General features: G+C 42.3%; 1 protein-coding gene across 4 annotated transcripts in view; it reads left to right on the top strand.

The window, feature by feature from the left end:
• Positions 1 to 16,178, top strand: part of SLC18A1 (solute carrier family 18 member A1) — a 320,481-nt gene that overhangs the window by 45,128 nt on the left and 259,175 nt on the right. The window contains exon 2 of one of the 4 annotated variants that reach the window (XM_078668076.1): positions 5,607 to 5,645. The exons of the other annotated variants lie outside the window; for them this stretch is intronic. The gene's annotated coding sequence lies outside the window, so the exon portion shown is untranslated. The remainder of the gene's footprint in view (positions 1 to 5,606; positions 5,646 to 16,178) is intronic. 4 annotated transcript variants of the gene reach the window in all.

Below are 16,178 nucleotides of genomic sequence, written 5' to 3'. Positions count from 1 at the left end.
TCTCTAAAAATGTTTATATGTTATTACTATTTTTGTTTTCTTGTATATATTTATAAATTATTAAAGTTTTATAATCTTACTACTTTGTCGGAGTGCTATATATTTTTAATGTGACACATAATTGTAAAAACTTTGATGTACAAAGAGTCATCCCTGGAATCTTCCGCTTCACGCTCGGTCCCCTCCCCAATCACAATACAGGATGGTTTTCAGATAATAGCAACGCTTCTGCTGTGACGGATCTCATCGAGTGTGGGCCTTGATCTACTATAACTCCTTTGAAGACGGGTGATTCTTTACAGCTGTGGCCATAAACTACATCTGCAGGGCTAGCTGATAGCCTAGGACCGGCCTGGACAATCGGACACAGAGGAAAAGGAGTGTCAGAGGGTGCGGTAGTGAATAGGGCGAAAGGGAGGTGTCGGGCGGGCACAGGGTGTGATTCTCAGGGAAGAACAGCGCAGATGGGGGGAGGTTTATTACCCATGCATAAAACAGAGAGCGGGGGTGACCACTGCCTGGGGGAGATGCTTGCGAGGGTGGGGAGCCATGGTAAGGATCGACAGCGTTCACAGAGTGGATCTGGTCAAGGCATCTAAAATGGCTGCCGTGCACGACAAAAGTGTGGCATTTGAAAAAAGACAAGATGGCGCACACAATGTTTTTCAACAATTCCTGATTTCCTTCGAATCGAACGTTAACAGACGTTGGGGCATATTACCAAAGTTAAGCGATATTTATCCCTAACGATGCATTGCAAAGATTTTTTTACCGTCAGAAATTATCGCAGATAAACCTTGCTATTATCAAGGTTTATCGCAAATACGATAAAAAACGAGCGCAATGCATTAATGTCGCTGAAAACTCCGCGATATTCATGCATTACCGAGCTAATGCTCTTAGCCATGTTATCCACCTCCCATTGGATAACATGGCTAAGAACTGCTCAGGGCAGCTGTTACTTTTTGGAGATATTCGCGCTTATCTCGAATATTTCCAAAAGTTGATAATAGGAGATAGCGATGTTAGCGACTGTTTCCAGTCGCTAACATCTTGGCATGCCCACTTTGCATGTCATTAGTGATAAATATCACTCACATGCAAAGTGGGACCCAAGATGGTCGCTATCTCCTACTAGCCGTCGCTAACTGGTGTTAGCAACAGCTAGGTAATACACATATAATTTTATCTCCGCGAAGCGGAGCGCTGTTACAGATATATATCTTGTTTTTGAACGTTAATTTCTCAAAATGCACTGAAGCACATATATTGAGACATAGCAAAGGCACATCGGGCTACCAGTCCCTAATATTTTACCAAGTTTCGTGCAAATCCATTCAGCCGTTCGATTATTATTATTATTATTTTTTTTTGCCCCGCGGGGCCCTTTTAAAACCTCCACATCAAACCTAGGGGGTCAGCGAGGATCTACTATGCCCCCTTATGGTCATCAGCCGTTCGATTATTATTATTATTTTTTTTTTTGCCCCGCGGGGCCCTTTTAAAACCTCCACATCAAACCTAGGGGGTCAGCGAGGATCTACTATGCCCCCTTATGGTCATTTGCCCCTTCGCTTTGGCCTCCTCTTGTCTCTCGATCCTACCGAGAGACAAGATGGCGGCCGCTACGTACTGTTTGGAATGTTTACAGACACCGGAGAGCCAATCAGCTTCGCTTCGCAAAGCTCCGTAACGCGAAAAGTACGCGAAGCGGTGCGCTGTTACAGATATATATCTTTTTTTGAACGTTAATTTCTCAAAATCCACTGAAGCACATATATTGAGACCTAGCAAAGGCACATCGGGCTACCAGTCCCTACAATTTTGCCAAGTTTCGTGCAAATCCATTCAGCCGTTCGATTATTATTATTATTATTTTTTTTTGCCCCGCGGGGCCCTTTTAAAACCTCCACATCAAACCTAGGGGGTCAGCGAGGATCTACTATGCCCCCTTATAGTTATTTCCCCCTTTGTTTTGACCTCCTCTTGTCTCTCGATCCTACCGAGAGACAAGATGGCGGCCGCTACGGACTGTTTGGAATGTTGACAGACGCCGGAGAACCAATCAGCTTCGCTTCACAAAGCTCCGTTGCGCGAAAAGTACGCGTCCTGGGCCGCTGCCCAGTCCGCTGTTACAGATATATATCTTTTTTTAAACGTTAATTTCTCAAAATCCACTGGAGCACATATATTGAGACCTACAAAAGGCACATCGGGCTACCAGTCCCTACAATTTTGCCAAGTTTCGTGCAAATCCATTCAGCCGTTCGGGCTAAAAGTGAGGCCAACCGCCCTATGGAAAACTCAATGTTAAAAACACGTTTTGGGACCCCCCTTTTTTCTCGACCCCCCCTGGACGAAACCCCCCCCAATTTTCAGGGGCTGCTCAAAAACAAAATGTGCCATTTTCCTGAAAATTTCAGCCAATTCCGTCCACAAACGCCAAAGTTATTAGACATAGAATTTTCAAAAAACCCATAGAGAAAAAATCCTAACTATATATACCTACTGGCGACCGCCAGTAGGTAATATATATATAAAATACAGCCAAGAGCAGAGGGCTTTACCCCAAATTTTGATATCAGGTAAATTATATGCACCTCCACTTTTTGTATTTTGATGAGGAATCATTTACTATTGGTACTAATTACTAAATCTGTGGTTGAGGTGCACTGTGGGGAAAATATTTGACCAGAGGGTCTGTTCTTCATTTGGTGTTCGTTTATATATTAGAACATTTGCACTATTGAGTCAAACAGATTGGTTGTAATTGTATGATATACTTTCATGGCTTTCCTTTTAAAAAACTGAATAAAGAATATTTAATTATATATATATATATATATATATATATATATATATAAATAAAGAAAAGGTTGTCCTTGCAGTGAGAACGCTCAAACAGGTAAGTATTCCTCTCTTTATTGAGGTCGGAAAGGATAACAGCGCACGACTATAAAATACAGTTCGTTCCAGCCTGACCGGTTTCGAACACCTCGTCCTTCTTCACAGGCAAAGTCAAAGACAGCTACCTTGCAGCACACCTGCTTTAAATCTTGTGCAGACCCACCCCTATTCGGGTTCATGTGGCAAGTGCATTACGGTATCAGCAGTACTGCAAAGACCTCAATATTTGGAAAGGATACTGCTGTGACTCCCAACATCAAATAAAACATTAGTCCCCATGTGGGGTGATTTCAAAGTCACAGTTCACTGTTCTATTCCCCATTTTAGACCTGCAATCTGGGCTCACCCATTCCGACCGCGCCCTCCAAAGGTGCACGAGATCCGCTGTCGATTGCGGTAGAGCATTCTCGCGACCGGACGGGCCGCTGTAATGTGGAAAGAAAAGGTCGTTCTTGCAGTGAGAATGCTCAAACAGGTGAGTTTTCCTCTCTTTATTGAGGTCGGAAAGGATAACAGCGCCCGACTATAAAATACAGTTCATTCCAGCCTTCGGTGGTTCAAAGTCCCATGACCCCGAGCACTTGGGGTGGTGCATGCCTCCGCGGCCTGATGTGAAGCGGGCCCGATGTGAACCGGTACTTACTACAAATCCCACAATGCATCGTTCACACTCATTTGAGTTTTTTTCAATTAACAGTGCGAGTGTTGAGCGCCAAGGACAGTTGATCCTCTGATGATGAGCAAACGGCTCAGAAACGCGGCAGGCGAAGAACGACTGAGAGCTGACACCGGCATACTGATTTGTCTTCTACCCGCTGGATTGCGGTGCAGCTCGTGTGCTGTCTTGCCTGAGGGCATGGTGTTTTTCAATTAATACGCGGCGGCCCTGCCGCGGAGGCATGCACCACCCCAAGTGCTGTGGCGCCCCCATTCAGGGAATCAACACTTACTACAAATGCCACAATGCAGCGTTCACACTCATTTGAGTTTTTTCTCAATTAAGAGTGGGAGTGTTGAGCGCCAAGGACAGTCGAGCCTCTGATGACGAGCAAACGGCTCAGAAACGCATCAGGCGAAGAACGACTGAGAGCTGACACCGGCATACTGATGTGTCTTCTACCCGCTGGATTGCGGTGCCGCTCGTGTGCTGTCTCGCCTGAGGGCATGGTGTTTTTCAATATATATATCATGTGATCAAGGCCTCTGGGCAGGCCGAAACGTTATGCTGGTGGCGATATAAAAAATTTAAAGAATATTTATTCACCACAAGCCTGGGTCGGCTCTCGTTTCCTGTGCTGGCAGTATCCTGGTGGAGTAAGGATTGTTAGTGCTGTTGGTGCGAGTGGTTGCTGCATATACATATACACATATATATATATATATATTCGCTGAAAAATCCAAAGGTTATAGGATGTTATATTAAGGCTTAGATTTCAATCATACAAAACCATTGAAATTCAGCAGTTATAGTTACCATAGCTAATTATAACTTATGCCCTGCTGGGCCTGGCCTGCTGCTGGGTGTCCTGGAGCCTTCCCTGGGCACCCAATCTCTAGCGTTGGGGCCCGAGTGGGAGCATTAATGCCCACATGGTCCCTGCTGGCTCCTCTCCTCCAGCGGGAGCCAGCATTACTCCCATATGTAGGGAGCGGCACAAAATGCTGCTCCCTGCATTTAGGAACAAGTGTTTCATCAGTTTACCTGCCTGTTTGACAGTGGACAGGAAAACAAAAGAAAAGTTCGCTCCCAGCAAGGTGGAGAGGTTTTCCTGCTCCTGCCTGCTGGGAGCAGACTTACACTTTACTGTCGCTTGACAGGAGCCATCAAGGTTCCTGCCAAGTGAAAGCAAACTGCTATCTCCCAAAGGTAGACACCTCAGGAGATAGGGAGCTGACCCTGGGAAAGGGGGGGCAGACCTCAGGGCCATTACTGGCTACAGGAGGGGTATGAGGTGCCCTTCTCTTTTTATTTTCAAGGGCCTGCCCCGTGGAGGTGGTGATCCTTGAGAACAGCCAGGGGGCTTGCAGACACCCTTCTTGCAAAAAATCCCTGGAGAGGTGGTGGTCACTGTGGCCCCGTAAAGATAGTGGTCCCTGGGGCTCATAAAACCTCAGGAGGAGGGCCACGCAGCCCTCCTCCACTTGTTTTTTCAGTTGGTCAGCCCCAGGGAGGTGGCGATCCCCAGACCTAGATTGGCCATGGGTAAGGGGACCCTTATTTAAATATAAATAAACCCCTGGGACGTAGCCCACCCGGGGGCCCATGTTTATGCAAACACAGGAGTCAGCACATGTTTTTATTTTCACAGCAAATTCACAAATCCATCCCAATTTTTGCTGCAAAAATCTTTAAAAATGCTTTTTGGCCCTGGTGGGGTCCCTGGGGGCCCAAGCAACAGGCCTAGGGGGTCAGTGCATTCCTACCCTACTCCTTCTCTTTCCCAAGATGCCTGCCAACACTTTCTGGTTGAAGTGTTGGCAGCCAATCAGATCTCTGCACAGGTTCGGGAGGATTTGTGGAGGGTCCGTGCCTGTAGATATAAAAATTTGGATTTGTTTTAATAGCTATGATACTACTGAACAGATGTACACCAAATAACAACAAGCATTTGCAATGCAATATGTCTCGCATTTCTGAAAGTTAGACCTATTGGCCTTGTAAATGCTAATGGTTTTTATTTATGCTTTTATGTTTGCAGTGTGAAAGAAGGAAGTTGAGAGAGCCTGCCAGAAAAAAAGTAAGCTGCGGCCGCCATTGTTGCTGATTAGGAGCACTGTGCTGCTTTAAAAAAACATAGAAAGATGTTGGAATAGAGTGCGGCGTGCAGTGTGAGAATAGTGTGCAAAATCTTGAGATGTGCAGTGTGAGACCTCTGAGATATGTTTGCTGCAGTTTCCACCTTCACTCTACAATAGCAAAATTAATGTGCAACCAATGAGTGGCAAGGGGAGTAGAGAGGAAAAGAGGGAGAAAGCAGGGAAGTGAGACAGTGCAGCAGAGAAGGTGTAGAAAATGGCACATAGTTAAAGATAGGGTAGGCTAATCGTAGCTGGATAGATCGATCTACAGCGAGAAGGTGTTAAGGACAAAGGGAGAGAAAAAAAGAGATGTGTGACAGACCTACACAGTAAGCGTCCTAAATCGAGATTCAGTTCTACAAAGAGAACAGAGATGGAAAGAGATACATACACACATAGACTGAAACAATGCAGCAGAAGAGGTGACCTTCCCAGCATAAAGAGAATTTGCATTTGGGCAAGGAGGCTTCATGCTGAATTTTTGGCGATAAGAAAATGGTTTATCCATTGTGTTACATACAGGACACTCTGTATCTTTCTGTGTGTCTTTGTAGCACCAAGATGCGTCTATAAACAACACAAGAGCTCACATAAGTCGCTCGGGGGTCCAGTGACACGATGAGACCTCGGGGCGAGCACAGGCAGAGGGCACTGCTTTGGTGGGAAAGAAGCGCAGAACACAAGCCAGCTTGGAGGCCGTCAGAGAGACACCAGTGCTTATATAAAACCATGGTATGTTCGGAATCTGCAAGAGCTGCGACATACGTGATCCAGACCACTAAATGGAAAGGCGACTAGTTGTGGGGACACCACAAAATAAGCAACTGGTTACACACATAAAGAACAAGCCTGGGAGTGGTGCGCGTGCTCGCTAAAAGGAATTTTTTTAAAAGCCAGCGAGTGGAGCACATGCGAACACTGCAAATAACTTAAGGAATGCAGCAGGCACTGTGCGGGGCCACTGCTCGTTCCTGAGCTCCCTAGGCCAGGGGAGAGAGAATGCGGTACATGCACCCACCTTTGGCCTATTTCGTGCTGTTTTTCTTAGAAGACGCACTCAAAGGCCAATAGTGTGTGAGCAAAGAAAAAAACACACGCACAAGCATATGGTCCAGTTAAAAGTCCTTACTAGAAGCCTCGCCGAGCAGCGCATGTGCGCTTGTTCAGGCAAGACCCAAAAAAGGGCTCTTTCTGAACCAAGAGCTACCTTTTTGCTAGTTCGGACTGTCCTCATGTCTAAAATCCATATGGGATATTGCATGGGGAAAACGCGTTCTGGGACCCTCCCCTTTTTCTCGACCCCACTAGATGAATAACCCTATAACTTTCAACACAGCAGTTGAACTGAGCATTGTACTAATTTAGAAAAGTTTGTGAAGATTTGACAAACGGCACCAAACCGATTGGCAAAAAAAATGCTTTTCCTAAGGAAACTAAGTCCTAACTATAACTACCTATTGGCAACCACTAGTCGGTCAAATCTTTATGTGTACAATCATACAAAACAATATATTACATACACAATAAGACCATAACAAATATAAACAATTCAATAACAAACACATATTAATTAATTTAGATAATGAATTAAATATTACAAATTGAAAACCCCCCAAAACACATTTGCTAAAATACTATAAAAAGTAGGTAAATCATTGGACTTTGGGGGGATTCAATTTACTGTTCCCACTCCAGCCTGTACAACAGTAGGAAAAGCATAAGACTTTGGAGAAGTTCAATTTAATAATCCCCCTCCAGTCTGTACAACTGAAGGGAAAGTGCTGGACTTCGGAGGGGGAAGATTTACTATTCCCACTCCAGTCTTTGTAACAGTAGGGAAAGCGTTGGCCTTCATAGGGGTTACATTTACTATTCCCACCTCAGTCTGTTCAAGAGATGGGAAAGTCCTTCCAGTCAATCACATTATATATTTGAATAACCCTAATCATTTATAAACAAATATAAAACTCTTAATTTTAATAATATTAAATTACTAAAATCTATATATATTAAAAAATTAAAAACAACTAAATACCTTACACTTTAAACAATTTAGCAAGTTATTATCAATTAAAAATAATTATTATTTAATTATTGCTTAATTAACTTCCCACCCTATTCCCCTACAAAACTAGCAGGCCACACCTAAATTAAAACTAAAACAAAAACGTATAACAAAATGTACATAAATAATAAAGTTAATAATTCTTTAACAACTAACAATCAATGAATCATTATTTATTAAGCTTGCCATCCTATACCCTTACAAACTTAGCAGCCCACCCCTAAAATATTACTAAAATATATAATTATTACACAATACACATAATCAATTATTAGATCATTATATTTAATTATCACTTAATTAACTTCTCACCCTATACCCCTACAAACCTAGCAACCTGCACCTAAAATAAAGCTAAAATAAATCAATTTGACATAATATAAACATTTTAAATCAATCACATGTTTAATGTAAAAGTATTACTTAATGAATTAATAATTAACTATTTCTTAATGAACTCCCAACCTATCCTCCAATAAACCCAACAACCCGCTAGTCCCCATGATTACAAACGATATTTAAAAAATCATTCATAACAATTATACAAACAATAATACCACAGAAAATTCATATATGCACTAAAATACATTAAAATAATCAAAAACTATTTAAAAAAAGTATATAATTGAAAACAATATTAAAAATAACAATTGTCTTAACACAATATTACTTACCTAAAAAAACGATCTTCTTGACAATGATACTTCTGCATCACAATATTTTTGTACCACGTTATTGCTTCAGATAATTCTATCTCCCGATATATAAAAAAACTCTATTTTTGTCTGAATACCTACTGAGGGTGCCTGAAAGACAAATTTTCTTGATCTTCAAGTAGCTATCAATGGAAGACTTTAGTTAAGGTTCGCTTGGCAAGTATGCAGGATTAGTCAGGACTTTAAAGAGGCGAGAGACATGAACAGGTAGGAAAAGCTTAGGCTAGGTGTGCTTTGACAGGGATATCACATAGGTAGAATGAAAATAGTTAAGGTAGTACAGATATACATGCCATTACTTCATTTTCAACACCGAACTCAACCCCATCAGTGCCATACTCACCCTGCTACTGAATTACTCCCTCTCTCAATAAAGCAGAAGGGTCCAAACCATACACTGCGCCGTATCCAGTCTCTCCCTCTACCTCCCACCATGCACACACCCTGCACCTCACACAGCTTCACTGGCTACCCACCCACAGTTTATTCCAAACACCTAACACATGCATTCAAAGCCTTAAACAGCATTGGCTCAGCATACCTCAAAACTACCTCAGAATCCCAAAAACTTCCAGATACCTTTGCTCAGCTGGACTTGTGCTCGCTCAAAGTTCATGCATATGCAGCACCAGATCATGGAGAATTGAATTATCCTTATTTGCTACAAAAGGCTGTAATGACCTGCCCCTATAAATCTGCATCTACTGTAAAATGATTCTGCACAAAGCTGAACACTTGGGTCTTCAACTAGATGAATCAATGGATCAGCCTTGACTACGAATCCAGGGAACTACACGCCTTGCTGAAGTAGATGGTATATGAAGAGGGGTCCCAGTTGGAACAACATAAAACACACAGATTCAAATTACAAAATTTGAACAATGACAAAATACCTCATCAATATAAACTTAGGAGAATGTTATTTAATATACATCCTCATTTGAAAATTAATTACCATGTCTTTCACAACAAAGCAGTTTAAAGCATTTCATGATAAGCCCAGAACAGAAAGGCGTGGAGAAGGGGGTGAGGAAAGGAAAATTGTGCAAAACAGGGTAAATTAATCATAGAGGAATTACATAGTACGTGGTCTCATCAACATTTGAACATTGAGTTCCACATTGGACATATATACATTATCATATATTCATTCATGTATTAAAACAATCCTATCCTGTTAATCGCTTGCACAGTCACAAATGATCCATTTGCTAACAGGTAGGAACAAATAACAGTGTGTCGACGTTTCGACCCCAGTTGAGCAGGCGACGCTATTGCCCTACAGCGGGGTCTTCCTCAGGACAGGTGATAGTGGGATGTGGGGGTAGTGTGGAAGGGCCCCTATAAAGGAAAGACTAAATTAGGATTGATATATTTTACAAGGGAAAAAAAGAGGGCTACTAAAGCCACACCAAATTACCTACACGAAGCACGGTGATTCAAGTGGCTCCGTCTAATATCGTTGTTGGGCCAGGGGCTCCTAACACCAAGAGAGCGTGAACCTAAAAACAAATTAGGCTTTTGTGAGATTTGTGGACCGCACTTAGCTGTATTCCACAAACAAACCATAGTTAATATAAACACAAGTGTTTGAATTGTTAAACCATCAAACACTACCCAGCCGGGTTAAAAACATAAATTGCAAAGTCACACACTGGAGAACGAACCAAACCAGCCAACCTCAGGGCTGGCCTTAATCATTCCTGACATTCCTTAATCAAATCCAGCCAATGTTAAACTAGTCAGATGCTCACCTATTCACGCTGCGGGGGTCCTATATGCTATCTTTCATGGGAAAAGCTTCCATTACTGTAAAAACGTCTTATCTGCAGTAAACAAGAGACCGAGGGAATTGTTTTAAAACATACCTCTCATCACGTAATGACATATAAAGCCAAAACACCGTTGTTTACTCACCAAAGTGAAGGTAGAACAAGCAGGACCAATCGTCTTGTGCAAAATAACTTCGCACATCAGAATGTTTTGAAATCGATACCAAATGCTGCCTTTCCAGAAACGATAAACGCTTTGATTACTTCTAGGGTTTCAATCCACATAGGTCCCTGCATCACATGAAAAACGGGAGGATCGTTGTAAAACGTGCTTCGTGTAGGTAATTTGGTGTGGCTTTAGTAGCCCTCTTTTTTCCCTTGTAAAATATATCAATCCTAATTTAGTCTTTCCTTTATAGGTGCCCTTCCACACTACCCCCACATCCCACTATCACCTGTCCTGAGGAAGACCCCGCTGCAGGGCAATAGCGTCGCCTGCTCAACTGGGGTCGAAACGTCGACACACCGTTATTTGTTCCTACCTGTTAGCAAATGGATTATTTGTGACTGTGCAAGCGATTAACAGGATAGGATTGTTTTAATACATGAATGAATATATGATAATGTATATATGTCCAATGTGGAACTCAATGTTCAAATGTTGATGAGACCACGTACTATGTAATTCCTCTATGATTAATTTAACCTGTTTTGCACAATTTTCCTTTCCTCACCCCCTTCTCCACGCCTTTCTGTTCTGGGCTTATCATGAAATGCTTTAAACTGCTTTGTTGTGAAAGACATGGTAATTAATTTTCAAATGAGGATGTATATTAAATAACATTCTCCTAAGTTTATATTGATGAGGTATTTTGTCATTGTTCAAATTTTGTAATTTGAATCTGTGTGTTTTATGTTGTTCCAACTGGGACCCCTCTTCATATACCATTGACTACCCAGGTCCCAGTACCAGTGGGTTGACCCATATATTGTAACATTATCTGTGCAGGTGCATGCCTGCGAGGTCTTTTGTTTTTCGAATCATCACTGTAAATATATTGTCACTTTTTTCCACATAATGATAGAGAGCGAGACTTTGTCATACACGGAGGACTATATTAACCAGCTGATAAAGGACAGGTCTAATCAATTTTTGTCTTCTGATACACCTAATGTTGACTATACGTTGAATGACAAGCTAGCACGCCTAGAGAGATTAGAAAAGAAACTTATCAGGACACGGTTGCACGGCCATTTGTTGACCAAGTATTTAGAATCTAACATCATCCCAATAGGTTTGCAGGTTAAGAACGAGCCAGCTATATTTGTGGACGTGCCTAAATTTAAGGAAGGCTTTAGTTTTGTAGCTAACAATTGCTCCCGGCACTGGATGGTGCTGGGAGTGGAGACGGCTGCTCATCAAGTGCAAGTACTCACCCGTGAAATCGCAGATCTGAAATCTGAGATTGCAGGTGATGAAACTTTGACTAATGCTAAGGAAGCTTTAGAAAAAGAATCTAAAACTCTTAAGGACTTTGAAACTAATACACAACAGAGGAAACTTGAAAAATTGGCCAAAGATATCAAGTACTACGAGAAGAAGAATACATACCCTTACCTCAACGAGGACTATTACAAACAAGACTCTCAAGGCCGTTTTTCAGGAAGGGGCAGAGGAAGCTTCCGAGGTCGGAGGAATTTCACCACATTCTCGGATTCATCCTATAGTGGCGATAGTGACAGCGGTCAGTCAGCCACTGCTTCAGGATATAACTACCAGAATCAGTGGAACCAGCCACAGGAACTTTTCATTCAACCCCAGCCTTTTTTAGGAGGGGGCCAATGGCGGCCGCCACGTGGCAGAGGGAACTGGCAGAGAGGACTTACGAGGGGCCAGAACACCAACTGGGACAAGGGTCGAGGGCAAACCCAGAAGCAAGTCCACTTCCCACAGGAGAGCCACAGCGAAATCTCGACCCGCCGCAAGGTCTACCGGTGGTGATCACGAAATCTAGTCCTGTTGTGAATCTATCATCATATGAACTTAATGAGAAAGAATATAGGATCCTTGAAAAGGGTCTGTCTTTTGTACCGACATCCCTCCCTAATTGTTTCGCGATAAAGACAGAATTAATGAAATTCTTCAGAAAAGTACGGCTACGCTATTTCTTCAGGAGCTGTTCAACTTACAACAGCCCGTCTGCCACAGGCCGTAGAGTACCATCGACATTTGTACCACCCAAGAGTGCAATGACGAACCAAATCTTGGCTTATGAAGATATGGTACTGAAGGAGGTTGAAAAAACTTTGTTGATATATAAATATACTAAATTTAATATCAATCAAAGTGAAAGGAGAGCATTAACCACCCTGAGAGACAACAGCAATATTGTAATTAAATCAGCGGACAAAGGGGGAGCAATCGTCATTCAGGATGCAGTGAAATACAAGAATGAGATTCTAAGACAATTGGACGATGGAGTGAGCTATCAGTTGCTACGAAGTGATCCAACTAAAGACCTAGCCTTGGAGATTCTGTCAGTTACAACAGAGGGTAAGGATCAAGGTTTCCTGAGTGAGCTGGAATTTAAATACCTGAACCAAAAAGATCCCAGATTACCAACTATCTACACCCTCCCCAAAATTCACAAGAACATGCAAGAACCTCCAGGACGTCCTATTGTGTCCGGGTGTGGGTCAATTTTGGAGCCCTTATGTAAATATATAGACTTTTTTTTAAAACCTATTGCGGAAGGAACCATCACGTACCTGAGGGACACGATGCAAACCATCAATCTGGTGGATGGCATTACATTCGATAGCAGTGAACAGAGGTTGGTGACATGCGATATAGTTTCGCTCTATACGAGCATTCCACAACTAGATGCTCTGGAGGTCATGCGTGTAGCACTAGATGGGCGTACTGCACCTGTGCCGGTGCCAACTGAATTTATTATCCAACTGCTGACTATCGCAATGAGGAAGAATTTTTTCATGTTTCAAGGCAAATTTTATGTACAATCCAAAGGGGTCGCAATGGGGGCAGCATTTGCGCCGGACCTGGCCATTATATACATGGCAGATTTTGAGCAAAAATTTGTCCTTAATCAAGACAACCCCTACCAAGTACAAGTAAAGATGTGGCGTCGCTACATAGATGACGTCCTAATGATTTGGACCGGCTCAGAAGAAACCCTAAATTTGTTCCACCTCTGGCTGAACCAACGAAGTGCAGACATTCAATTCACCATGCAGTCACACCATGAAAGAGTCGACTTCCTGGATATCACCATCTTCCATGAGGAAGGTCAGCTGTCCACAACATTATATCGGAAACCTGCAGAACGCAACTCCCTTTTACTATACAATAGCCATCATCCTAGAGGCCTGAGGGATAATCTGCCGGTGGGTCAATTATTCCGGATAAGACGCAACTGTTCCAAAAAAGATGATTACTTTTTGGAGTCTGAAGCCTTAACTATCAAATTGTTGGAAAGGGGGTATCCTAAAAGACTTGTAAAGAGAGCCCAAAAACGGGCATGGTACAGCCCTAGAGATGAATTACTAACTCCGCATATCAGAAATGACAACAGTAACGAGTGGATGATTTGTATTACTACATATAACACACAAAGCAAAAACATAAAGAAAATTGTCAACAAATATTGGCCTCTGGTGTCTGATGAGATTGGTCAACCACAGCAACCCATGCACTCCTTCAAAAAATCCCGGAATATAAAATATCAGGTGGTTAGCTCGTATCTAACTACGCCTGAGCCACCCACCCTGCAATCTCTGTGGAATTTGCCATCAGTGCTCGGCAACTATAGGTGTGGACAGTGTAAAGCTTGTCCAATGTGTGCACAAACTAAACAGTTCAAATACAAACAGTATTGTGTGGATTTAAAATCATTCACAAATTGTAATACGACCTGTGTGATCTACTGCATTAAATGCCCATGTGACCTGGCCTACATAGGCCAAACACAACAGAAAATCAAGGCCCGCATTTTTCAACATCAAAGTAGGATTAGATGTGAGGTAGTGGGTGCCCCACTCGTAGACCACTATAGAAGGTTTGGCCATACAGCAGATGAGCTAGAATGGGTGGCCCTTGAAAAGGTGGTGTTGGGACCCCGGGGAGGTAGTATAACATCTATCCTCACTGTTAGAGAAAGCAAATGGATGAGCCTTTTGGACACTATAGTACATGGGCTGAATGAACAAGAGAATAATTATGCCCAACTGGCGTGCTTATAGTGCCAATATTCTATGCAATGTAACATCATGAAAAAGTTTTTTCTGATATAATATATGATTGGCATCGCAAGGACTATGATATTAACTGTAGCTAAGGGTTTTTGGTCTCTAATTGCATACAATGTTAACTGAGATATGATGCTCCTACTGGGTGTATGAACTGTTTAAATGTTTATAATTAATTTTTGTATGCTCGAACTTTTAAGGCATTTAGTTTGAAAAATAAAAAGAATTTTGAATAGGAGGTGGGTGGATCCCTGTTTTCAAACAACAAAACCTTATTTCGATTGACCATAATGAACAATTTGTTAGGTATGCCTTCACATAAATCCTGTTGTTTTTGGAGTGAGAAATATATACAAAAGAAACATTTGTGCGCTATTCATTTAACCCCCCTTTTGTATTTATGCATGGCTAATAATCATAAACGCGTCAAAACTAGAGACCACGGAATTCCCTAGCTTAACTTTACCCGGAGCTGAGTCTTTTTGCTATTTCCAGTCTACGCCCATTGGCTGCAAGAAAGCACCGACATTTAGCTGCTGCGGGCCTCTCACCACTACCCCTTGCCTCGCGCTGAGACGCTCGCGTAAACTGAGAAGTGTGTTGTAGAGCAGCGAGGATTCATCCCGCTTGCCGACTTCCTTCTGGGTAAGTTAGAGAAAGATTTTATTCGTATATCTCCCTGGTTATGTGGAGGCCGGTTTTACAACGATCCTCCCGTTTTTCATGTCCTGCAGGGACCTATGTGGATTGAAACCCTAGAAGTAATCAAAGCGTTTATCGTTTCTGGAAAGGCAGCATTTGGTGTCGATTTCAAAACATTCTGATGTGCGAAGTTATTTTGCACAAGACGATTGGTCCTGCTTGTTCTACCTTCACTTTGGTGAGTAAACAACGGTGTTTTGGCTTTATATGTCATTACGTGATGAGAGGTATGTTTTAAAACAATTCCCTCGGTCTCTTGTTTACTGCAGATAAGACGTTTTTACAGTAATGGAAGCTTTTCCCATGAAAGATAGCATATAGGACCCCCGCAGCGTGAATAGGTGATCATCTGACTAGTTTAACATTGGTTGGATTTGATTAAGGAATGTCAGGAATGATTAAGGCCAGCCCTGAGGTTGGCTGGTTTGGTTCGTTCTCCAGTGTGTGACTTTGCAATTTATGTTTTTAACCCGCAAATATAGCTGGCTCGTTCTTAACCTGCAAACCTATTGGGATCATGTTAGATTCTAAATACTTGGTCAACAAATGGCCGTGCAACCGTGTCCTGATAAGTTTCTTTTCTAATCTCTCTAGGCGTGCTAGCTTGTCATTCAACGTATAGTCAACATTAGGTGTATCAGAAGACAAAAATTGATTAGACCTGTCCTTTATCAGCTGGTTAATATAGTCCTCCGTGTATGACAAAGTCTCGCTCTCTATCATTATGTGGAAAAAAGTGACAATATATTTACAGTGATGATTCGAAAAACAAAAGACCTCGCAGGCATGCACCTGCACAGATTAGTCTTTCCTTTATAGGTGCCCTTCCACACTACCCCCACATCCCACTATCACCTGTCCTGAGGAAGACCCCGCTGTAGGGCAATAGCGTCGCCTGCTCAACTGGGGTCGAAACGTCGACACACCGTTATTTGTTCCTACCTGTTAGCA

This window comes from Lissotriton helveticus, chromosome 11 (genome assembly GCF_964261635.1).
Source record: "Lissotriton helveticus chromosome 11, aLisHel1.1, whole genome shotgun sequence".
Taxonomy (NCBI): Eukaryota; Metazoa; Chordata; class Amphibia; order Caudata; family Salamandridae; genus Lissotriton; species Lissotriton helveticus.
The sequence above is the reverse complement of the archived record's forward strand: the minus strand, read 5'-3'. Positions and strand labels throughout refer to the sequence as shown.